Source organism: Haematobia irritans, chromosome 1 (assembly GCF_050003625.1).
Source record: "Haematobia irritans isolate KBUSLIRL chromosome 1, ASM5000362v1, whole genome shotgun sequence".
NCBI classification, from domain to species: Eukaryota; Metazoa; Arthropoda; class Insecta; order Diptera; family Muscidae; genus Haematobia; species Haematobia irritans.
Genome location: NC_134397.1, coordinates 43,051,922 through 43,078,954, shown reverse-complemented (window position 1 = coordinate 43,078,954; position 27,033 = coordinate 43,051,922). Strand labels below are relative to the sequence as shown.

Genomic DNA, 27,033 nt, shown 5'->3' with positions numbered 1-27,033 from the left:
TATAGAAATAAAATTTTGACCAAAATTTTTCTATAGAAATCAAATTTTGACAAAATTTTCTATAGAAATAAATTTTTGACAAAATTTTCTATAGAAATAACATTTTGACAAAATTTTCTATGGAAATAAAATTTTGACAAAATTTTCTATAGAAATATTTTTTTGACAAAGTTTTCTATAGAAATAAAATTTTGTCAAAAATTTCTAGTAAAATAAAAGTTTGACAAAATTTTCTATAGAAATAAAATGTTGACAAAATTTTCTTTAGAAATAAAATTTTGACAACATTTTCTATAGCAATAAAATTTTGACAAAATTTTCTATAAAAACAAAAATTTGACCAAAATTTTCTATAGAAATAAAATTTTGACAAAATTTTCTATAGCAATAAAGATTTGACAACATTTTCTATAGAAATAAAATTTTGACAAAGTTTTCTATATAAATAAAATTTTGACAAAATTTTCTATATAAATAAAATTTTGACAAAATATTCTATATAAATAAAATTTTGACAAAATTTTCTATAGAAATAAAATTTTGACAAAATTTTCTATAGAAATCAAATTTTGACAAAAATTTCTATAGAAATAAAATTTTGGCAAAATTTTCTTTAGAAATAAAATTTCGACAAATTTTCTATAGAAATAAATTTTGAAAAATTTTTCTATAGAAATCAAATTTTGACAAAATTCTCTATAGAAATAAATTTTTGACAAAATTTTCTATAGAAATAACATTTTTAACAAAATTTTCTATAGAAATAAGTTTTGAAATTTTTTTCTATAGAAATAAATTTTTGATAAAATTTTCTATAGAAATAAAATTTTGACAAATTTTCTATAGAAATAAAATTTTCACCAAAATGTTCTATAGAAATAAAATTTTGACAAAATTTTCTATAGAAATAAAATTTTGACAACATATTCTATAGAAATAAAATTTTGACCAAATTTTCTATAGAAATAAAATTTTGACAAAATTTTCTATAGAAATAAAATTTTGACCAAATTTTCTATAGAAATAAAATTTTGACAAAAATTTTCTATTAAAATAAAAGTTTGACAAAATTTTCTATAAAAATAAAATTTTGACCAAAATTTTTCTGTAGAAATCAAATTTTGACAAAATTTTCTATAGAAATAAATTTTTGACAAAATTTTCTATAGAAATAACATTTTGACAAAATTTTCTATAGAAATAAAATTTTGACAAAATTTCCTATAGAAATAACATTTTGGCAAAATTTTCTATAGAAATAAAAATGGGACATAATGAGATTTTTTTTGATTGGTAGGCCCGATTTTTTATACGGAATCGATTTCAAAGAAATTCCCTCAAAAATTCCCTCATCCACAACTAAAAAACTTTGTCCCCAGTATTGGAGAAAAATCCTCAATAATGGTCACACTGCACTCAAAAACAAAGTGAACCCTCTATTCCACTAAAGCCAATTTAACTTTATTTTAGTTCATGGAATTATTATGTTTGGAGAAAGTTTCCTTTACTCTAATATTTTTTTGGGTACGTTAGTTAAATGAATTAAAACCAAATTTACACAAATGAAGAATAAAAATTTACTAAATTCGTATTTCTCACAAAATAGTTCATTATATCTTTAAATTCTTAAATTCTCCATAAAATCCAATTTTTTCTTTCAAACTACAATTTTTTCTTTAGCAAGTGTCTAAGAAATTTTCTTGAATTTGTCGAAAAATATTTACTTATTTTTGTGATGTCAGCGCTTGTAATACTGTTTAAAGGTGAGTTTGCCGTACAATAACGTCCGGTCACATGTTGCAAACTCAGCAAAAACTTATTTGGAAAAATTCTAATGGGATGTCCTTGTGATCGATAACGCATGACCTGGCTGATGATTCAAAATCGCGTATTGAGTCGAAAGAGTCGTTTTTCGTCGCATTATCTGTACGGTGGAAAAATGATGTGAAAAATTAGTGGCTAGCGATGGACAATACTTCGATTGATCAGTTTTTTAGGAATATATCCTTGAAAAAATTTCGTATTTTTAACTCCCAATTTGTGAAAAATTCTTTCATTTATGGGCAAATTTTTTAAAATGATTGTGCCACCTTTATTGACGAATGACACTTTTTACGCCACTTCTAAGAAATGCTCAAAGGTAACACTACTCTATATTTTTGCACAAATTCTTCCCATATGCTAAAACAGAAAAAAGTCAGCTACACCGAAAAAAAATGCTTAGTTAAATTAACGCTACATTTAACTTATTTTTGTTGCAAAAAAACTATATGTTTGTAGTTAAATTTTATTATTATTTTTTTTTCCACATCCCAATGAAATTTTCCTTTTTCTAAGTATTTGTCAAACATTTTATGAACTAAACCTGGGTATAAGGTTCAATGACAGTACACATAAGTTCAATATGAACTAAAATAAAAGAACATTTTCGTACGATAGTAAGAATGAACGACAGTATGGTTAAAATGTTCATGATTTTTCTCTTTACTTTTCATTTTTTCTTCTTTGAGAGGGTATAATTTCGTGAGTTGTAGTTAAAAATTACACCAAAAATTAAATTTTTTTTTTAATTTTTTAATTATTACGGATTTTCTACAGCAATTTTATTTTATTTAATTATTATTTAAATTGGCAATTTTTGGCGACGAAAGCGTTTCAATTTGGAAACAAAGCCAGGAGAGCACTGGTAAGACTGTGAGAACCTACAGTTTTAACACATTTTTTTTTTCACTGGACTGATTTTCGAGTGTACCAATTGTACCATTGCTATTCAACGTTACAATTTTCACTCCTATTAAATGTTAAAATTTCGAAAATATAAATATTCCGTTTACCTACCACAACTTTTCGATTAATGGTCTATATGCTATTACCAAATCTTAAGTACCATTTTTCAATTTTAGATTCGATTTTCCTTCAAATAAATGTTTAATTTAAATTTATCGTGGCAGAATATCTACAAACATTTTTCTCTGCTTAATGTTATGATATATGACTTTCCTACCAAAGAAAAAAAATCAACAAAACTTCTGGCAATGGCAGGCGATTTATTTATTTCTAGAGTCCTTACCATTCTTAGCATTGTCGTTTTTTTTTTTTCTAAAATAAAAAAACAAGAACTGTCTTCCCTTTCCCAATCATTCGTTTGGAACAACCTATGGGGCGAATATTTTACATTTCTATATCCTCTATATCCCACCCAACAATCCATCTCCTACTCCTCCTCCACCCACACCCAAATTACGTTATTTATATATTTTTTTTTTGCTTTTAGTTGACTTTCTATTTTCTTAAAGGAACCAACAAAAAAAGTTTTGTTTTTAGGAATTTTTTAAGCATTATGCCATTTGTCGATTTCTTTTTTTTTTTCTTTAAATGTAAATGAACAAGAATTGTTTTTTTTTTTGGGCGTGTGTTATACTTTTCAGAGCTTAAAAGAAAAGTCCCACAGAATATGATATAGCAGAAGAGGCCGGCGGGCGAGGAGAGATGAGGTAGTTGAATGAATAAAACAAAATAAAGCCATATACAACAACAAGCAAACTTTAATGGTCTTTATCCTGAATTCTTAAAGGAAAAAAAATTGTTCAAAATATTTTTACTTATGGGTGGATTCCTAACCAAACACCCCCGCCATCAATGATGATGATTACCTAAAATTGGGACTGATGCTTATATATAAAAATATATTCCCTGGGTGGTGGTTTGGTTTAATATAAGAGCTGTTGTGTATCTCCCAAAAATTTTGCATGCATAAACTCAGCTCGTTTCCATTATTTTAGGAAATTTTGTGGAGAATTTATGTTGACATTAAATAGGAAGAACAAAATCCATAAATTTCCTCTGTTGGAAGAAAGAAATGCAAAATAAACTGAAGTTGCTTTAATTTACGCAAAATATAAAAAAAAAAAAAAAACATTTAAAGTTCTCAAACAGCTGAGACAGTACTTTTGATAATTAAAGCTTTAAGTAAACAATTGCAATATTTTTTGTTGATATAATCATCCATATACTGTTATCAGATATTCGCTGTAGGAACTTGCAGGTAGGCAAAGGACAACGATATAATTTGCAGTTTCCAGGTCCTGGATATAGATTTGCTCAGCCAACTCGTAGAGAGATTTGCGGTATACCCAAAAAATATAGGACTTGACATGTTCTATATTTAGTGAATATTGAACTGCTCAGGCACCTTGTTGAGAGACTTGAAGTGTACCAACAAATTCAAGATCTCCTGGATCTTGATGTGTGTGAAGATAAATTCGAATTTGAAATTTGTAGCAAAAAATTAGCCGAGACACAAACCAGCACCAAAAATATCTTTCTAATTCCAATTTCGATTTTTTTTAGTATTTGGCTTATTATCCAAAAACTAAGTCGCGTGCGATAAAGAGACTGGGTTCATTCCAAAGGGTTTGAGCTCAGCTTTTAGCCGAGACACAAAACAGCACCAAAAATATTTTGCAAATTCGAATTTAGGATTTCAAATTTCAATTTGGATTTTTTAGTATTTGGCTTATTATCCAAAAACTAAGTCGCAAGCGATAAATAGACTAGGTTCATTCGAATCACGGTTCATTCGAATTCATAATCACCAAAGCCTTTATTAGAAAAGTATTTGTGAAAAGCGCAGATTTTAAATTATTTCTATGAAAATTTTATTAAAATTTTCATTCAATAGAAAATTTTCTCAATATTTTATTTCTATAAAAAATTTATTTCTTTAGAAAATTTTGCCAAACGTCTATTTCTATAGAAATTTTTAGCAACATTTTATGTCTATAGAAAATGTTGCCAAATTTTATTTCTATAGAAAATTTTGTCAAAATTTTTAGTTCTATAGAAAATTTTGTGAAAATTTTTAGTTCTATAGAAAAATTTGTCACAATTTTTAGTTCTATAGAAAATTTTTTCAAAATTTTATTTCTATAGATATTTTTGCAAAATTTTATTTCTATAGAAAATTTTGTCAAAATTTTATTTCTATAGAAAATTTTGTCAAAATTTTATTTCTATAGAAAATTTTGTCAAAATTTTACTTCTATAGAAAATCTTGTCAAAATTTTATTTCTCTAGAAATTTTCATCAAAATTTTATTTCTATAGAAATTTGGTCAAAGTTTTATTTCTATATAACATTTAATCAAAATTTTATTTCTATAGAAAATTTTGTCAAAATTTTTATTTCTATAGAAAATTTTGTCAAAATTTTTATTTCTATAGAAAATTTTGTAAAAATTTTTATTTCTATAGAAAATTTTGTCAAAATTTTTTTGCTATAGAAAATTATTTAAATTTTGTTTTTTTTTTTTGCTATAGAATATTTTGTCAATTTTTTTTTTTTTTGCTATAGAAAATTACGTCAAAAATTTTTTTTTGCTATAGAAAAATTTGTCAAAATTTTATTTCTATAGAAAAATTTGTCAAAATTTTGTTAAAATTTTATTTCTATACAAAATTTTGTCAACATTTTATTATTATAGAAAATTGTCTCAAAATTGTATTGCTATAGAAAATTTTGCCAAAATTTTATTTCAATAGAAAATTTTCTCAAAATTTTATTTCCACAAAAAATTTTGTCAAAATTTTATTTCTACAGAAAATTTTGTCAAGTTTTATTTCTATAGAAAATTTTTGCAAAATTTTATTTCTATAGAAATTTTCATCAAAATTTTATTTGTATAGAAAATTTTGTCAACATTTTATTTCTATAGAAAATTTTGTCAAAATTTTATTTCTATAAAAAATTTGGTCAAAAATTTATTTCTATAGAAAATTTTGTCAAAATTTTATTTCTATAGGAAATTTTGTCAAAATTTTATTTCTATAGAAAATTTTGTCAAAATTTTATTTCTATAGAAAATTTTGTAAAAATTTTATTTCTATAGAAAATTTTGTCAAAGTTTTAGAGAAGTTCACCAATGTGGTATCACAATGGACTGAATAGCCTATGTGAGCCTGATACATCGGGCTGTCACCTAACCTAACCTATTTCTATAGAAAATTTTGTCAAAATTTTTTGCTATAGAAAATTTTGTCAATTTTTTTGCTATGAAAATTTTGTCAATTTTTTTTTGATATAGAAAATTTTGTCAACATTTTTTTTGCTATAGAAAATTTTGTCAAAATTTTATTTCTATAGAAAATTTTATCAAACATTTTTTTGCTATAGAAAATTTTGCCAATTTTTTTCTATAGAAAATTTTGTCAAAATTTTATTTCTATAGAAAATTTTGTCAAAAAAAATTTTGTTATTAAAAATTTTGTCAAAATTTTATTTCTATAGAAAATTTGGGAGCCACCGTGGTGCAATGGTTAGCATGCCCGCCTTGCATACACAAGGTCGTGGGTTCGATTCCTGCTTCGACCGAACACCAAAAAGTTTTTCAGCGGTGGATTATCTCACCTCAGTAATGCTGGTGACATTTCTGAGTCATTGAGCACTCAGTGATAAGAGAGAAGTTCACCAATGTGGTATCACAATGGACTGAATAGTCTAAGTGAGCCTGATACATCGGGCCGCCACCTAACCTAACCTATAGAAAATTTTTTTTTAAATTTTATTTCTATAGAAAATTTTTGTCAAAATTTGATTTCTATAGAAAATTTTGTCAACATTTTATTTCTATAGAAAATTTTGTCAAAATTTTATTTCTATAGAAAATTTTCAAGATTTTATTTCTATAGAAAATTTTGTCAAAATGTTATTTCTATTGAAAATTTTATTTCTATAAAAATTTTGTACAAAATTTTATTTCTATAGAAAATTTTGTCAAAATTTTTTTGCTATAGAAAATTTTGTCAAAATTCCTTTTTGCTATAGAAAATTTTGTCAATTTTTTTTTTTTTTTGCTATAGAAAATTTTGTCAAAATTTTATTTCTATAGAAAAATTTGTCAAAATTTTGTTAAAATTTTATTTCTATAGAAAATTGTCTCAAAATTGTATAGCTATAGAAAATTTTCTCAAACATTTTTTTGCTATAGAAAATTTTGCCAAAATTTTATTGCAATAGAAAATTTTCTCAAAATTTTATTTCCACAGAAAATTTTGTCAAAATTTTATTTCTATAGAAAATTTTATTTCTATAGGAAATTTTGTCAAAATTTTATTTCTATAGAAAATTTTGTACAAAATTTTATTTCTATAGAAAATTTTGTCAAAATTTTATTTCTATAAAAAATTTGGTCAAAATTTTATTTCTATAGAAAATTTTGTCAAAATTTTATTTCTATAGAAAATTTTATCAAAATTTTATTTCTATAGAAAATTTTGGCAATATTTTATTTCTATAGAAAATTTTGTAAAAATTTTATTTCAATAGAAAATTTTGTCAATTTGAATTTCCCAAAAAACTAGTTATCTAAATGGGAACTTCGAATAACAAAAAAATAACTTGTTTTTTTGTTTACGAAACCTTTAAGAACGACAAGTTGCCTCATTTTCATAAATACATATTTGATTAATATGCCTCCATTTGTTTTTTTTTTTTTTTTTTTGGTTCTAATATTTCAACGGCACCTTTAAAATCTTCCATTCACAGTCATCTCTTTTTTTTAAGGGGGGCGCTTACCAAAAATCTATTCATCATTCATTCATCTATCTTCGCCTGGGTGCTCTGGATTTAAATCCAATATTCGTGCCATATTTTATCATTTATTAAAGCCAAAAGCAAGCGAGACTAGCAAGCGAAAAAGCGAATCATGAAAAGATTACAAGAAATAAATTCACAAAATAATAACCATAAACAAAGTTGAGCCAGGCCAGATGGCAAGCAGCAGCAAAAGGAAAACCAGAGTAGAGGAGATAGATAATAAAATAAGGCAAGAAACAGAAAAAGAAAAACACCGCAACGATGTTAGATAGGAAAATTGGATTTTTGTACTAGAGTTTATTTTACTATCCTCCGTTGGTCGCCTCTTCTACAACTCCCTCGCCATATACCATATATTGTATATTCATGGCTCTAAAGGAAACATTTTCCAAGTTGGATAAAAATGAAGCAAAAAAAAAAGCGAAAAACAAAAATAATAACGAGACCACCATACCAAAATGAAAAAGTAACGCACGAATGCGCAAGTACCCATATATACAACCATCCATGCTGTTGATGATGATGACGATGATGCTAATGTTGTTGCTTGCTGTAGCAATAATGGCAACAAAAGCCTCAGCAGCTGCTGCAGCAACCACCGCCAATGCAACATCATCTATGACAGACTATTGCTAGCAGCTGCTGCTGCCGTTGCTTCTGCTGGGCGGCAGGCAATATGGGCCCGTTTCGTATTCCTCCTCTCTATTTTCGATATTTCAGATGGTGTAGCAACTAAAAATTCAAGCACAGCACAACAATTTCTGTGGCGAAACGTCAAGATGCCTCCATCACTGAGGAGGCAAATATTTTCAAATAACTTCACAAAACACCAGGGAACATTACAATAAAAAAATTGCAGGCAGGCAATAGTTTTTGGTTTTCGTATAAGAGTAAGAGAGGATCACAAAAAAAAAAACAACAAACAATATGAAGTAGTAACCTACGTCAAGATAGCCAGATATCGTCAATATGTCTGTTGGTCTATTCGTTCGTTGTATCATTTGGCGTTGTAATGCTTCTGGCTTGGTCTTTGTATTCTTGCTTTAGTTTAGTTGTAATATTTAAAAGATTTTTTTGTTGGGGCTCAGTTTTTTGGTTCATTTCATGACCCAAAACAAAAAATTTAATACCAACTACCAACAGCTGCAGAACAACGATGATTGTGTTTTCAGTAAGGCATTGCGAGTTGCCTGATAGATGGAAATTGTTGTCGCAGCATAAAAGGAAAATTGTAATTGCGCCATTAATTTACATTGCTTAAGACAATAGTAAAGGGTTCTAAGTTTTATTTAGTTCAGGGAAATCCAATAAGAAACAATGGCTATAATGACCTATTGGTGTAGAGTTGCCACAACTTTGTGCAGGAGAGGCTTTGAATATCTAGGTAATAGAGATCGAGTCGATTTTCACCACCTTAAAAAAAAATCTGAAAAATCGTAAGAAGAAATTTAATAGTGATTACTCGCTGAGAACTTATGTATAACACCTCAAGCAATTTTCCTTGGATTGATTCTAAGTTTTGTTCAAAGTTCCAAGAAATCCAATAAGAGATTATGGCCTATTGGTGTGGAGTTGCCACAACTTTGTGAAAGAGATGCTTCGAATATCGAGGTAATAGAGCCCTAGTCGATTTTTTATTACTTTTCAGTTCCCCACCTTGAAATAACAACAAAATCTGATGCCATGATTGCAAAGTAATCGAGGATCCCCAATAGCATGATTGTACAATCATCGAGGAAGAAGAAATTTCAAGATGCTAAATGGATGCTAGATGCACAATTTTTTTATAGGAAAGTCTTTGAATATCTAGGTAAAGGGTGATACGGTCAAAATTCGGTCAAGGGAAAACGCGTGTAAATCGGTGAAATCGTTTATTTAAAAAATCAAATTAAATTTCTTTTTCAAGTTCAATTAGTATAAAATTCAGGAAAAATATTCAGTTAGGCTGTCGCTTTTCCAAATCCGAATTGCAGGGCCTCACGCTTGACACCAGCCATCAGATTTTGTACAGCCACCTTGTCCGCAGAAAGCCAGTTTGCCTTGAACTGCTGCTCGTCCTTAGCAGTTTTTTTTTTGGTCTTCTTTAGGTTCCGCTTGACAATAGCCCAGTATTTCTCAATTGGGCGGAGCTCTGGCGTGTTGGGAGGGTTCTTGTCCTTGGGAACCACCTGCACGTTGTTGGCGGCGTACCACTCCATGGCTTTTTTACCGTAATGGCAAGATGCCAAATCCGGCCAAACACTCTTTCACGTAAATTTCTTGGTTGACAGTCCCGGAAGCTATGAAAATGCTGCTTTTCAAGCCACGGGTACAGATGGCTTGCCAAACCAGATATTTCTTTGCGAACTTTGACAGTTTTATGTGCTTGAAAATATCTGCTACCTTTCCCCTTCCTTTTGTCGTATAAAACTCCTGTCCCGGAAGCTGCTTGTAGTCGGCTTTGACGTAGGTTTCGTCGTCCATTACCACGCAGTCAAACTTCGTCAGCATCGTCGTGTACAGCCTCCGGGATCGCGCTTTGGCCGTCGTATTTTGTTTATCATCGCGATTTGGAGTCACTACCTTCTTGTAAGTCGATAGTCCGGCTCGTTTTTTGGCTCGATGCACGGTTGTAGACGATACACCCAGCTTATTTGCGGCATCTCGGAGAGAGAGGTTAGGGTTTCGCTTGAAACTACCGGCAACTCTCTTTGTCGTCTCAGCGGCTTCCGGTTTTCGATTTCCCCCCGATCCAGACTTCCTGGCTGTCGACAAACGTTCCCCAAACACTTTAATTACATTTGTAACGGTTGATTTGGCAACTTTTAGCGATTTTGCCAGCTTTGCGTGCGAGTAGCTCGCAATGCGCGAGCAAAATTTTGATACACTGCTCTTCTTTCTTGGACGGCATTTTGACAACTGAAGAGTGAATTCCAAAATCAAAATAGGAGAAACATTCTACACACACACACCTTCAAAATGAGGGGTGTTCAGGTTTTTTAAATGCAAAATTGAAAGAAATACGTCAAGTTTATATTTACCAAATTTTGACCGTATCACCCTTTAGAAAATGTTGTCAAAATGTTATTTCTATAGAAAATATTGTCAAAATTTTATTTCCATTGAAAATTTTGTCAAAAAATTTTATTTCTATAGAAAATTTTATGAAAATTTTATTTCAATAAAAAATTTTGTCAACATTTTATTTCTATAAAAAATGTTAAAATTTTATTTCTATAGAAAATTTTATCAAAATTTTATTTCTATAAAAAATTTTGTCAAAATTTTATTTCTACAGAAAGTTTTCTCAAAATTGTATATCTATAGAAATTTTTGTCAAAATTTTATTTCTATAGGAAATTTTGTCGAAATTTTATTTCTATAGAAAATTTTGTCACAATTTTATTTCTATAGAAATTTTTTGCAAAATTCTATTTCTTTTAAAAAGCAAAATTTTTATAATTTTATTACTATAGAATATTTTGTCAACATGTTTTTTTTTCTTTGGAAAATTTTGTCAAAAATTTATTCCTCTGGAAAATTGTGCAAAATTTTATTTCTATAGAAAATTTTGTCAACATTTTATTTCTATAGATTTTTTTCCAATATTCTATTTCTATAGAAAATTTTTCGTGAAGAATTTTAATTGGAATTGGGTCGATCAAGTCCTTGGATTTTTGGGGACGAAAGCATTCCAATTTGTGGACATGAGCCAGAAAAATATTAGAAAAATGATCTTGCAAAAGGTTTGCTTTTCAACATTTTAATTTTTCGAAACTTAAATAACAGTACTTCGGCTAATTGTAAGTCATGTTTAATTGTCCATCCATAGCGGACTACATTATTTCCTATTTTTTTTTTTCATTTTTTATAAACAAAACCAGTTTTCCTTTCGTACAACATCATGGAAACTGGTATAGTCATATACCCAAAACTAGTGTCGGTGGAAAAACAAAATTTCTTCTCCCCACTGTCTGTTCTGTTTCCCCAAAGGAAGTGAAGACAATGGTAGTAGTGCAGCAGTGGTAAGAAGTTTTCTTGTCTAGTTTCCTATTCTGTAGGTGCAGCATTTACACAGTTGAATGTTCGCTGGTTTGGCAATGTTTGGTTTATTTGTTTCTTATTTGTTGGCAGCAGCAGCACCACCACCACCACTACCACGGAACGGAACTATCCACAACTATAGTAGGTTCTTGGCTTACATAGATTATCCCTGCAATGACTGTCTGTCCGTCTATTTGTGTCCATATGTCCGATTGCCTATTAGCTTTTATATTCAGGTTTACTTTTTTAGCCTTTGTTGTTGTTGACTATGGTGGTTATCTCTTTCTTGTCTTGGTTTAATCATTGTCGATTGGTTTGGTGTAATTGTTTTTATTTTTCCTTGTACCTTTTTTACCCAATATTCTCATTGGTTTCTGGTATCTTGGGGTTCTTTTACCCTTCGTAGTGTTTTTTAGTTTATTGGAATGCTTTTGCTTTGTTTTTCATTGTGGCTATAGCCGTTTTGGCCAAATATTTAAGCGGTTATTTTTAGGTTCCATGTTCCAACGGAACGAATCGTTTTCTGGGCTTCTGTATTTTTATTCTTTCGTTTTCTTTTTTACTTAATTTATTTACTGGTATTGGAGAATCAAACCAAATTTCAGACAGATAAAACCATAAAATGTTGGTTTTTAGTTGAACTTTTGTTATTCTCTATCATTCTTAATTTGTAATTGTATACTATTATGCGATGGTCAAGGGAGATTGGATAATGTAATTTACGATTTGCAACAGAATTTTTTCTAATTTACATAGCGATACAGTCAAAAATCCCTATGTTTTAACGATAATTTACGAAAAAAAACTACCAAACAAAAAAAAAAAAACTTTTTCCAAAATTTTATTTCTATAGAAAATTTTGTCAAAATTTTATTTCTATAGAAAATTTTGTCAAAATTTTATTTCTATAGAAAATTTTGTCAAAATTTTATTTCTATAGAAAATTTTGTCAAAATTTTATTTCTATAGAAAATTTTGTCAAAATTTTATTTCTATAGAAAATTTTGTCAAAATTTTATTTCTATAGAAAATTTTGTCAAAATTTTATTTCTATAGAAAATTTTGACAAAATTTTATTTCTATAGAAAATTTTGTCAAAATTTTACTTCTGTAGAAATCTTTTTCAAAATTTTATTTCTATAGAAAATTTTGTCGAAATTTTATTTCTATAGAAAATTTTGCCCAAATTTTGTTTCTATAGAAAATTTTGCCCAAATTTTATTTCTATAGAAAATTTTGTCAAAATTTTATTTCTATAGAAAATTTTGTCAAAATTTTATTTCTGTAGAAAATTTTTGCAAAATTTTATTTCTATAGAAAATTTTTGCAAAATTTTACTTCTATAGGAAATTTTGTCAAAATTTTGTTTCTATAGAAAATTTTGTCAAAATTTTATTCCTATAGAAAATATTGTCCAAATTTTATTCCTGTAGAAAATTGCATTTTTTATTTATTTGTATATTTATTATAATTAAAATTACGATAAATAAAAAAAAAAGATTTAAGCATTAGCAACTGAAGTTTTCGGCTTAATATATAGACATTTTATGAAGTACCACTTTACAGAATCGACCAAAACATCAAGAATTCTACCAATCTACCAAACAATAAAAAATATACCATTTTTGGTACAATTTTACCAACTTGGCAACCGTGCTCCGGAGTCGATCTAGCCCTTGGAGTCTGTCCGTCTGTCCATGTATTTGTTCTTGGCAGGATTCCATGTATTAACCGATTTCCATGAAATTTGGTACAGGTCTTGTTTTGTTCTTTTTTTTTTGTTTTTTGACAGAAAGACGAACGCTATTGAATTTGGGAAGAATTATACGTTTTCAAAGAAATATTTTTCTTATTTTCAATTTCACTAGTGGCCACACAAATTACAAGCACAAAACAATGATAAAGATGCGGCATTTTATTTTAAAGACCTAACATAACTTGGACAGAAATGATCCAAACTATCAATAGGACGTTTTTGCTTTCTTAAAATAACAGTAAAGAAAAGTAACAGTTCAACGGTGAAACACAAATTTATTACCGGCCTTTATTGAAAACATTCTTATTAGAAATAGGTCAGTGTTGCCAAAAATCACAATGGTCAGTGTTGCCAATCACCGACAATGGGATAAATGACACTTTCGCACAACCTGCTCTAATATGCCCTTTATAGACTATCAGTTATTCCGGACGACAGTGCTCGTGTCGAACATATCGCGTATATTGGACACATTATCAGTTAAGCCCGAAAGCATAATCGATACTGCTGCATGTTTATGGGATCGATAGCACATTTACCGATTATTTAGTCATCGCCGACAAGTCGTGTCGATCTGACACACTGTAAGATTCTTTACAAACACCGACATTCCGTCCGGAATAACTGATAATTTGTAAAGCGCATTACTATGCCTCTGGTGAAAATATTCGATGTGTAAATGAAACTTCCATATCATGTACAGGGTAACTGATACGAATAACAACCAAGTTCACATTTTAACCGAAATATTGTGAATGTGTTACATTTGTCGAGAATATCGGCAATTGAAAGTTTCTGATCGAACTGGGGCCAAATCACCGCATTCGTCATCGAGTTCTGTTTCGTATATAGAAACATTTCGATCGCATTAAATTTTTAGATAACCGCATTCGGTCGTAATTTATTTTGTCTTTGTTTTTTTACATTGCTGTAAACATATGGTAATAAGAAATTGGAAGAGAGAAAAGCAGTCCTTTAGCATTGCCTGAAGTAAAGTGATTCTATTTTGAAGTGAGTGTGAGTAGATTTAAAAGACGTTTTCATCTGTCAAAAGAAGCTTTTAAATATGTTCTTGAAAAAATAAGTTTTTTTTGAAGCGGCTACTGAGCATTCCTTTCTTTGCTCCGTTTCCCTAAATACAAGTAATATTATATTTTTTTAATGTATTTTGCCAAAATAGAATCATAATTACATTTTTGCCAATTTTTTTCTTTTTGTTTACCTTTTTTCTGCTCAAAAATCACTACATACTTCGTTTTCGATAGCATGCTACCTATCGTGTTCAACTTCGAGTAGAAACAATTCGATAACGACAGCGGTGATCCACGTAAACTACATTACGATGAAGAAGAACTCGATTTCGACTGCGGTGATTTGGCCCCTGGATGGTTTCTGATCGACTATGGATCTTAAGAATTTAAAATCTCAAAATATATAGGCAATATGGTACTCAAATTAAAAGCAAGTTTGTGTGCTTTAGGATTATCATATTTTGAAATAAAATAAATTTTTGAGAAAATTTTAGTTCTATAGAAGTAAGATTTTCAGAAAATTTTCTATTGAAATAAAATTTTGACAAAATTTTCTATAGAGATAAATTTTTTACAAAATTTTCTATAGAACTAAAATTTTGACAAAATTTTCTATAGAAATAAAATTTTGACAAAATTTTCTATAGATATAAAATTTTGCAAAAATTTTCTATGGACATAAAATTTTGCAAAAATTTTCTATAGAAATAACATTTTGCAAAAATTTTTTATAGCAATAAAATTTTGCAAAACTTTTCTATAGAAATAACATTTTGACATATTTTTTTATAGCAATTAAAATTTTGACAAAATTTTTTATAGAAATAAAATGTTGACAAATTTTTCTATATAAATAAAATGTTGACAAAATTTTCTATAGAAATAAAAGTTTGAGAAAATTTTCTTTAGATATAAAATTTTGAGAAAATTTTCTTTAGAAATAAAATTTTGAGAAAATTTTGTACAGAAATACAATTTTGACAAAATTTTCAATTCCATAGAAAAAAATTTTCTAGATATAAAATTTGATATTCTCAATAGAAGTAACATTTTGAGAATATTTTCTATTTTGACAAAATTTTCTCTAGAAATAAAATTTTGACAAAATTTTTTCTAGAAATAAAATTTTGACAAAATTTTTTCTAGAAATAAAATTTTGACAAAATTTTCTCTAGAAATAAAATTTTGACAAAATTTTCTATAGAAATAAAATTTTGACAAAATTTTCTATAGAAATAAAATTTTGACAAAATTTTCTATAGAAATAAAATTTTGACAAAATTTTCTATAGAGATATAATTTTTACAAAATTTTCTGTAGAAATAAAACTGTTGACAAAATTTTCTACAGAAATAAAATTCTTACAAAATTTTCTATAGGACTAAAATTTTGACAAAATTTTCTATAGAAATAAAATTTTGAGAAAATTTTCTATAGAAATGAAATTTTCTATAGAAACAAAATTTAGCAAAAATTTTCTATAGAAATAACATTTTGACAAAATTTTCTATAGAAACAAAATTTAGCAAAAATTTTCTATAGAAATAACATTTTGACAAAATTTTTTATAACAATTAAAATTTTGCAAAACTTTTCTATAGAAATAACATTTTGACATATTTTTTATAGCAATTAAAAATTTGACAAAATTTTCTATAGAAATAAAATTTTGACAAATTTTTCTATAGAAATAAAAGTTTGAGAAAATTTTCTTTAGATATAAAATATAGAGAAAATTTTCTTTTGAAATAAAATGTTGAGAAAATTTTCTATGAAAATACAATTTTGAGAAAATTTTCTGTATAAATAAAATTTTGACAAAATTTTCAATACCATAGTAAAAAATTAGAAAAAAATTTTTCTAGATATAAAATTTGACATTCTCAATAGAAATACAATTTTGATAATATTTTCTATTTTGACAAAATTTTCCCTAGATATAACATTTTGACAATATTTTTTCTAGAAATAAAATTTTGACAAAATTTTTTCTAGAAATAAAATTTTGACAAAATTTTCTTTAGAAACAAAATTTTGACAAAATTTTCTATAGAAATAAAATTGTGACAAAATTTTCTATAGAAATAAAAGATTGAGAAAATTTTCGATAGAAATAAAGTTCTGAAAAAATTATATGGAAATAAAATTTTGACAATTTTTTTAAAGATAAAAAAACTTTGTGAAAATTTTTTGTAAAAAAAATATTTTGACAAATTTTGTTTATAGAGGAGGAAATTAGAATATCTGATTATTCAGATTTTTTTTCAATAATTTTCATTTTCCAAACTTCTTTTATTTATAATACATTTGGGATTACTTTTTCATATGATTAAATTTTCATTACAACTTAGGGTTTTAGATGCTTCACAGGCCTTTGACAAAATTTTTTCTAGAAATAAAATTTTGACAAAATTTTCTCTAGAAATAAAATTTTGACAAAATTGTCTATAGAAACAAAATTTTGACAAAATTTTCTATAGAAATAAAATTTTGACAAAATTTTTTATAGAAATAAAAGATTGGGAAAATTTTCGATAGAAATAAAGTTCTGAAAAAAAAAAAATATGGAAATAAAAAAAAGATAAAAAATTTGTGAAAATTTTTTGTAAAAATAAAATTTTGACAAAATTTTCTGTAGAAATAAAATTATAACAAAATTTTATCTGGAAATAAAATTTTGACAAAATTTTTTTTATAGAGGAGGAAAATAGAATTTCTGATTATTCAGATTTTTTTTCAAAAATTTTCATTTTCCAAACTTTTTTTATTCATAATCCATTTGGGATTACTTTTTCTTATGATTAAATTTTCATATGAAAAAGTGAATTAGATGCTTCACAGGCCTTTGCCCTATTTTCGGACCATATCAATTTTTATTTAGTCATTATTCATCTAATAAATTTCACCAAAATTAATAATGGACTTGGTAAACTAAATTTCTTGTAACTTTTCAAGGCCTTTCCGATTTCATAAAATAAAATTCTATGATCCAAAATTCCAGACATACTAATATTGCTTGTCGATAACATTTAGTGACCTATTCTCATTTTTTTAGAACTTTTTTGAAGGGTATTATATTTGGCGCATTGTTCAATTTTTTATCCTATTTTTTAATTTTTCGCACTAAACTGAATTTCTATTACATAGTCCACTAAATCTGCATGTTAGCCGGAAATTTGGAAAACACTTGTAATCACACTTTCACACTGCACTGTGTTACACAAGAATAAAAAAATAAAGTTGGCAACACTAACTAATCACACAAACACAAATACGGGGCAAAGCCCATTTTGATTATTTATTATAATTTATAGATTTTCCCACATAAATGTTAAACAAGTCACAATTTTTCTTTTATCACATTGGTTTGCCTTATGTGAGCATTCCATGTAATACAAAAACAAACGCCTTTATAGACTGAAATAACTAACAAATGTTACCAACTCTGGCAACATACTTGATATGGATGGACATTTTGGGTTGATGAGGGAGGTGGGGATCGCAGACACAAATTTATCACTTTTTATTTTTCTTAGGCCACCCTTTGTTTTTTGCTTCACAATAGATTTAATTAATTTTTGTTTTTCGTTTTTGATGTTTCCATCTTTTATTTCTAAATTTTACAGTACAATTTAGTTTCTTTTTTCAATGCATTTGTTACTCTTAAATATTTCTCATTTTTTGTTTGCTTTAATTCACTAGGCCCAAAGAGGCCAACAATAAAAATACAAAATACACACCTCTTTTCTTGTTTGCTTTTTCACATCTATTGCAGATGATGATAATTATGTTGTTGTTGCTGTTGTGACGTTTAAATCTTGTGTACCGAATATTTTGTTTTTTAGTAAATGGGCTATATGTAGTAGTTAAAAGTAGCGAACTTTTCAACACTTGATTATATCTACAATTCTAATTTTGCTTTATGGATTTGTTTCTTTTCAGTTAACGAAACGATATCGATATGTACGAATCGATATATTTTTCATTTTATATTATGGTTATCGAACATATTTGATTTTTACTTGTTCTCTTTTTTTTTTTAATTCGTTTTTCTTTTATGTTGTTTTTACACCGTGATTTGTTTTTTTATGTATTCCGTGTCTCATCATCACTTTACTCGTTCAATTTCGCTTTAATTATCTTCATCATTTTGTTTTAATGCTCATTGTAATCGTCTCTTGTATTCTCCTCTCTCTTTCTAACATTTTTTTTAGTGAACTTTTCTCCCCACTCTTTTGATGTGGTGCTTCTGCTTCTTCTTCTTCTTTAATTATCCCACCACTGTACTTTTTTCGTGTGGTTTATGTTAGGTGTCTATGTATGTGTTTTTGTTCTTTAATTATAAAAATTGAATTATTTCCTTAGGTTCCTCTTCCTTAAAATTGTTTCCAAAATATTCCACCACCTTCATATAACTTTATTCACTAAATTTTTAACGATTTTTTTCAATTTTTTGTAACTTTTTAATCGAATCCATTGTCCACCATCGTTTCACCGTCTAACTCGTTCGCTGTTAAAAAAGGAACTGAAATGTTCGTTGATTTTTGCTTAATTCTTTTTCACATGCACGCACACATTCAAATGGCCGTGTAGTTCTAGCGAGTAAACTGAACTAGTAAACATAATACATTAGATTTAGTGAGTGATGAAAAGAGATGACAGCTGAATATATGCCATTTGTATACTAGATAGGAAAATAAAAGAGAGACAACTAGATCATGCAAACGGATATGCCTAACAGAGTTGCTTTCAACCTGAGTTATAGGGATGTTTCACATTTCAGACATTAGGCGGGTGTCACATTTACAGATTGGTTGTTCAATAATAGCTCCGTTCGGGAGCAGAAAATGAAGCCGACCCATTTTTGTCGGAGGAGACTGACACTAAATTTTTGCCTCCGGCGACGGCGGCTTGACGGCTAAGCCTATATAAATTTGTGCATTCGGCGGCTGGTACCCTGCCAGCATTTCAAAGTTCCATTTCATCCTCATCGCTACCACAGACTCGTAAATGTCACCACAACCATCGCGAACTGTGATGGGGGAAGCATATCAAAAAGTACAAAATGTACATGAAAGTATTTTGCCATCACTACTGTTAGAAGAGCCATTTTATTTTTTGTGAAACGCCAAGCGCAACCAGCTTGTTATATTTTATTTAAATAAAAACGAAAATAAAGTTCTGAAAACATAGATATTACGCTTAAAATTGTGAAAGGTATATGGTGAACAATTTTCGACTTTCCAAATAGAATAAAGTGATCGTTTTTCAAATATTTTTCCAGGCACGCTGTCTCCATCGAAAATAAACAATCTGGCTGATAGACGCTGCAATATGTAACTTGCTACTTAAAACTCAACATCATTCTTTTATTAATGAAAAAAATTATGTTAAATGTGATGAGATAAACCAAACAAAGTTATATTTATAAGAAATTATAAATGTTTAATCAAATCAATAAACATCTACACAATCGTGTTTTACTTGACCACAATGATTCTTCTACAATTACCTTAAAATGCACTTTTTCTGATAGTTTGCAGGGGTTCTTATTGGCGTCCTTCGAAATTGATCTACATAGGCACATAATAATTGCACTGATGAGAAACTTTTTCGTAGTAACTTGGCGTGGTACAACTTCTCAATAGTGACGGTGCTTTTCCGACGAGTTTTTGATGTCGTATATGATTGTTTTCGACGTAGTGGGGATTCTCAGAAGCGCACCCAAATTCAAAAAATGTTGGCAGGGTAGTTATCCATTATAAAATCAATTGGAAGTTATTGGAATGGAATTAGATTAGTTGTACAACCAATCTTACAATCAAATTTACATTGCATTCAAATTTTCTGAGCAAATTTTTTGCAAAGTTATTATAGCAGTGTGAAATTGAATGATTGTGGGTGGAAGGTTCAAAATTTTGGGAAAAAATACGACATTTTTCTGATTTAAATCGATATTTGTTATTAACTGGCGGCTAAATTTGAGTCGAGATGAGTCGACATATTCGGCGGCGGCGTCGACTGGCCAAAAATGGTCGGCGGCGCAACTTGGCGGCTTCATTCTCTGTTCGGGAGTCCGACAATTTTTGATAATTATCACAAATTTTTACTGGAAGTCGTTCGTTTACACTAAAAAGCCAACAAAATAGAGCCGGAGAGAGAATACATTTGACAGTTATTAGATAGAGAAATTGCAAGTTTTTGCTAGAGATTTTTTTACCCAGTAAAATCTTGTAACCCATAGCATACGTTGCCAGCTGGCTGTTAATAACAAACAAAGCACCAGTACAATGTACATGTTCCAATGTACAATGTACATGTTCCTCAGCTACAACTGGAAGTTAAAAAAAGAGGATCAGCTTTTTGTTATTAATATTTTAGAAGTTGAAAATTTGAATGTCCAAATACCCTGCCAACATTTTTTGAATTTGACGGCGCTTCTGAGAATCCCCACCACGTCGAAAACAATCGTATACGACATCCAAAACTCGTCGGAAAAGCGTCGTCACTATTGAGAAGTTGTACCACACCAAGTTACTACCAAAAAGTATCGCATGAGTGCAATTATTAGGTGCCTTTTTTAATAAATTTAGAACGACACCAATAAGAGCCCCTTAAATCAATCAGAAAAAGTGGATTTTATGATAGTTGTAAAAGAATCATTGTGGTCAAGTAAAACACTATTGTTTAGATGTTTATTAAGTTGATTAAATATTTATAAATTCTTATATAAAGGGTGATTCTTTTGAGGTTAGGATTTTCATGCATTAGTATTTGACAGATCACGTGGGATTTCAGACATGGTGTCAAAGAGAAAGATGCTCAGTATGCTTTGACATTTCATCATGAATAGACTTACTAACGAGCAACGCTTGCAAATCATTGAATTTTATTACTAAAATCAGTGTTCGGTTCGAAATGTGTTTCGCGCTTTACGTCCGATTTATGGTCTACATAAATAAGCTACGTAAATAAGCAAAATTTCCGCATTTGGAGTGAAGAGCAACCAGAAGCCGTTCAAGAACTGCCCATGCATCCCGAAAAATGCACTGTTTGGTGTGGTTTGTACGCTGGTGGAATCATTGGACCGTATTTTTTCAAAGATGCTGTTGGACGCAACGTTACGGTGAATGGCGATCGCTATCGTTCGATGCTAACAAACTTTTTGTTGCCAAAAATGGAAGAACTGAACTTGGTTGACATGTGGTTTCAACAAGATGGCGCTACATGCCACACAGCTCGCGATTCTATGGCCATTTTGAGGGAAAACTTCGGAGAACAATTCATCTCAAGAAATGGACCGGTAAGTTGGCCACCAAGATCATGCGATTTGACGCCTTTAGACTATTTTTTGTGGGGCTACGTCAAGTCTAAAGTCTACAGAAATAAGCCAGCAACTATTCCAGCTTTGGAAGACAACATTTCCGAAGAAATTCGGGCTATTCCGGCCGAAATGCTCGAAAAAGTTGCCCAAAATTGGACTTTCCGAATGGACCACCTAAGACGCAGCCGCGGTCAACATTTAAATGAAATTATCTTCAAAAAGTAAATGTCATGGACCAATCTAACGTTTCAAATAAAGAACCGATGAGATTTTGCAAATTTTATGCGTTTTTTTTTTTTTAAAAAAGTTATCAAGCTCTTAACAAATCACCCTTTACATCTGTGGTTTTAGTACTAAATATGCGCTTTTTGCAACCCTGCCCCAATTTTCCTTGTAGATGAATGTGTTGTGTGTGCGTGTTCACATATTGTTTGTGTTTGGATTGATATATTTACAAACAGCTGTTAAATCCTCAAATCTACGAAATCTCGTTATTTTGCCAGTCCGAACACTTGAGATTTGTAAAGAGATTTTGGTTCTAAATAGCGAGATTTCGTGTCGCGAACGTAGTATAAAAATTTCAATTTCAAATTTATTATTTTAAAAATTTTACAATTACCGTTTTTGTGTGCTTGCCGCCAACTTCGTCAGACTCTGAACTCTTGTATCATTTGGTCAGTGTTACCAATTTCTGAATAGATTGGCAAGTCAAAAAGCTAATGAACACAGCCGAAATGTCGTTGTGGATGTCAAATTAAGCAAAGCCCACACCTAACTATGGAGCCGGCTCGTATATTTTGTAACGGCGTTAGATTAATTCTTGTAGGTCGTTAATTGTATTCGTAGCGAATTTGCTGTGTGTATTATACGTTCACACGATGCCCAAAATCCCTTTATTAATTCCGTGGACTGTTTAAATAATTAGAGACGGAATTATAATATCTTTCGTTTTGATTAAATGTATAAAGGTTAACGGCATTATTCATAAAAAATCATTAACGTGCACTCTAAACCAGTGATAGCTATCACGCTCTTTTTATTCTATAAGCCTTATATAAAAATGGGTATTCATTAATCATTAATAACACTAGGGCTGTTTTCTTTTTGCACTGGATACCCTAAGCAGTCACGGACTACAAGAAAACTCGTTTATCCAGGACATCTCCAAAAAATATGCAACGCTGTCATCAGCTGTTTAAAAACAATCACAGAAAACAAGTGAAATCTTAAATTTTTAATGTATGAAATGCTCAAATAGTTATAAGTATGTACTGCTGCGATTATTCATGACACTGTATCACTTTGAATTTCATGATATTCGATAAATTAGTCACAATAAACTGCTATTGTGAATCTAAAAGCGCCACTTTATCAAAATGCAATTTAGTAACACCGACTCAACTTGCACTGATGAGATGTTCTGGATAGAACACCAGTGCAACGATGTTCTGGATAGCCCATACAAATGCTGCATCCAGTGTTAAAAGAAAACAGCCCTACTATTATAGTTATCATGCGTTTTTAGTGATCAGGTTGCAACACATGTCGTTACATCTTGTCATTTTCATCGTAGTGATGAAGATCGAATTATAACCGGTTGATCTTAATAAAAATTAATTCTCAAAATTTTACTGATATAATATAAAAATTTTACTGATATAATATAAATACTGATTTATATAAAGTCTATTGTTATTAAAAACACATCACTAATCTAATGGAATTCTTCTATTTAATTTCTCGAGCTAATTTTCTAAGGAAGTTTAAGATGACGTTAAATTTACATAATATTGGTAGGTATAAATTGTGTACGTCTATTTCTGCAGTTCTCTTATTTGGATTAGTATTTTGAAAAATGGCATCAAAATAGGGCTTTTATAAGAAAAGATCGCCCATTTTATACGCATTGGCATATAATGATATACAAAATAGCAAAAACAGCGATAAATTGCCAAAAAAAAGTATTTTGCGGTATTGCCAAAAAAAAGTATTTTGCAATTTTATCAAAGAGTTAACCCTGCCAGCATTTCAAAGTTCCATTTCATCCTCATCGCTACCACAGACTCGTAAATGTCACCACAACCATCGCGAACTGTGATGGGGGAAGCATATCAAAAAGTACAAAATGTACATGAAAGTATTTTGCCATCACTACTGTTAGAAGAGCCATTTTATTTTTTGTGAAACGCCAAGCGCAACCAGCTTGTTATATTTTATTTAAATAAAAACGAAAATAAAGTTCTGAAAACATAGATATTACGCTTAAAATTGTGAAAGGAATATAGCGAACAATTTTCGACTTTCCAAATAGAATAAAGAGATCGTTTTTCAAATATTTTTCCAGGCACGCTGTCTCCATCGAAAATAAACAAACTGGCTGATAGACGCTGCAATATGTAACTTGCTACTTAAAACTCAACATCATTCTTTTATTAATGCAAAAAATTATGTTAAATGTGATGAGATAAACCGAAAAATTTTATATTTATAAGAAATTATAAATGTTTAATCAAATCAATAAACATCTACACAATCGTGTTTTACTTGACCACAATGATTCTTCTACAATTACCTTAAAATGCACTTTTTCTGATAGTTTGCAGGGGTTCTTATTGGCGTCATTCTAAATTGATCTAAATAGGCACCTAATAATTGCACTGATGAGAAACTTTTTTGTAGTAACTTGGCGTGGTACAACTTCTCAATAGTGACGGTGCTTTTCCGACGAGTTTTTGATGTCGTATATAATTGTTTTCGCGTAATGGGGATTCTCAGAAGCGCTCCCAAATTCAAAAAATGTTGGCAGGGTGGCTGTTAATTAACCGACATTTGGTCCGTATACACATATAGTCTGAACGGCTCATTATAATGTGAACATATGGCTGATAGACGCTGCAATATGTAACTAGCAACTTGTAACTCAACATCATTCTTTTATTAATGCAAAAAATTATGTTAAATGTGATGAGATAAACCGAAAAATTTTATATTTATAAGATATTATAAATGTTTAATCAAATCAATAAACATCTACACAATCGTGTTTTACTTGACCACAATGATTCTTCTACAATTACCTTAAAATGCACTTTTTCTGATAGTTTGCAGGGGTTCTTATTGGCGTCATTCTAAATTGATCTAAATAGGCACCTAATAATTGCACTGATGAGAAACTTTTTTGTAGTAACTTGGCGTGGTACAACTTCTCAATAGTGACGGCGCTTTTCCGACGAGCTTTTGATGTCGTATATAATTGTTTTCGACGTAATGGGGATTCTCAGAAGCGTCCCCAAATTCAAAAAATGTTGGCAGGGTGGCTGTTAATTAACAGACATTTGGCCCGTATACACATATAGTCTGAACGGCTCATTATTGTGAACATAATTTCGACCTTTAAACTACAAATCCAAAGGCGTCTACAATTGATACGTTCCATTAACATATTTTTAACGCCGTACAAGTGATATGCTTTAGCTGTGTTGTCTGCCAAAATGTATCTGTTATTTATATTTTTTTATGTGCAAACGGAAACTTTCTTTGGTGAGCGACACGACGACGGGTGGTGAATTAATTCTACAAATCGACCCTATGTTTTATAACAAAACAACGACAATTATTAATAATTGAAATATGCATGAGAATTCTTAAGTGAAATCTATAGAAAACGGTGCATTAAAAACGCGAAAATTTCAGTGATCAGTGAAATAAAAAAGAGAAGAGGAGGACAAATAAGAAAAGGGGAAAATTCAAAGGAGGAAGAGAAAAAATATCGAAAAATACTACGAAAGGTGGTGTAAGGTGTGTATGAGAAACAAAAAACACAAGGGAAGAAGAAAAAAAAAAAAATAAAACAACACAGATACCAATAAAAATAGGAAAATATCCACGGGTGTATGCAGAAGCAGCAGAAACGTGTGTGTGTATGTGCCGAGTGTAAATTTTTCATCTCAAATTTGCCAAATTATATGGAATTTGTGCAGTTTTTATGAATTAAACAAATCAAATAAAGAAAAGTTTATTTATATGTTGTAGAAATTGAAACTTTTAGGCCCCCCTCCTCTTGCCTTGACTGGCCAAAGAGATTTGCTTATGGTAAAATATAAATCGATTTTCTTTGGCAAAATATGGGAGGATTTCTTGTAGTAACAACAGTGTTTATATTCATACAAGCGGAATAGGGAAGGGGTTGTCTGTGGGAGTGTATGTGTGTGTGTGTGCGCGAGCGTTTGTTGCCTTTTCCCCAGAGGAAAAGAAGAAAACAAATAAAAAAAATTCCCTATATTGTTGTGCTTTTGCGGTCTGTGATTTATTATTGTTGCTGATGATCATCAATTATTGTCCCTCAACAAAAACTTTAGTTGCATTATCGAATCGTGTAATTGTGAGGAACATTTTCATCCAAATGCACTGGTGTCAAATCCTCTACAATAAGGGTAAGTAAAAGTAAGGCTAATGTAATAAGTTCACCATTAAAGCTTTTTTTATGAATTAGTTTTTATTTTTATAGCTTCTTTTGAATATTTTATTTTGACAAAAGTCGATGCTGCTCTAGAATTTATCAAGAGGTCATAGTTTTGGTTTTTACCCTAATGTCCTATTGACATTTCAACAGCAAAATTCAGGGGCGTGGCTGTCTGTCGATTGTGAACTATTAAATGTTTTATGGCTGTGTATGGCGTTTTTTATTACTCAACGATTTGAAGGGCCAAATTGATATAGTTTTATACTTGGGAGATAATGGAAAATTCAACATTATTTACTTTGTGCATTAAACGTGGGCTGCTATTTATATAATTTGCTTTAAGTCTCTGATGTAAGGGATTTCCAAAAAGTGGAGTTACAGGAAAAAGTGGAAATCGAATAGAAAAGCTTGGGTGACAATGGAAATTTGTGAGTAAGGGGTTGGCAGATAGCAATTGAATTTGCAAAATATCATCATAGTATGATTACCACCAATTTAAAGCCTTAAAGATGCAGTCCGATGTATCAGGTTCACTTAGACTATTCAGTCATTCATTGTGATACCATAGTGGTGAACTTCTAAGCTCAATGAAAAGGGACCTCATTTTTATAGCCAAGTCCGAATGGCGTTCCACATTGCAGTGAAACCACTTAGAGAAGCTTTGAAACACTCAGAAATGTCACCAGCATTACTGAGGAGGGATAATCCACCACTGGAAAACTTTTTGGTGTTCGATCGAAGCAGGAATCACGACCTTGTATATGCAAGGCGGGCATGCTAACCATTAGGTTAGGTTAAAGTGGCAGCCCGATTAAGATTCAGGCTCACTTAGACTATTCAGTCC

General features: G+C 29.6%; 2 protein-coding genes and 1 long non-coding RNA gene across 8 annotated transcripts in view; 2 read left to right on the top strand and 1 right to left on the bottom strand.

Moving 5' to 3' along the window:
- The window catches only part of gpp (DOT1 like histone lysine methyltransferase grappa), a 189,793-nt gene extending 170,866 nt beyond the window's left edge, over window positions 1-18,927 (bottom strand). For 2 of the 4 annotated variants that reach the window (XM_075290108.1, XM_075290109.1), the window contains exon 1: window positions 18,144-18,925. The gene's annotated coding sequence lies outside the window, so the exon portion shown is untranslated. Of the gene's footprint in view, window positions 1-18,143 lie in introns of all 4 variants that reach the window. The other 2 variants (XM_075290107.1, XM_075290106.1) reach the window with 2 other exon arrangements.
- A 493-nt stretch (window positions 18,928-19,420) lies between these two features.
- Window positions 19,421-19,897, top strand: LOC142238455 (uncharacterized). Its single transcript, XR_012722728.1, has 2 exons — window positions 19,421-19,620; window positions 19,688-19,897. It is a non-coding gene; the product is annotated as an uncharacterized LOC142238455 (long non-coding RNA).
- Window positions 19,898-25,236: 5,339 nt separating this feature from the next.
- Dmtn (transmembrane and coiled-coil domain 2 protein Dmtn) overlaps window positions 25,237-27,033 on the top strand; it is a 111,861-nt gene continuing 110,064 nt past the window's right edge. The window contains exon 1 of one of the 3 annotated variants that reach the window (XM_075290100.1): window positions 25,237-25,525. The gene's annotated coding sequence lies outside the window, so the exon portion shown is untranslated. Of the gene's footprint in view, window positions 25,648-27,033 lie in introns of all 3 variants that reach the window. The other 2 variants (XM_075290101.1, XM_075290102.1) reach the window with 2 other exon arrangements.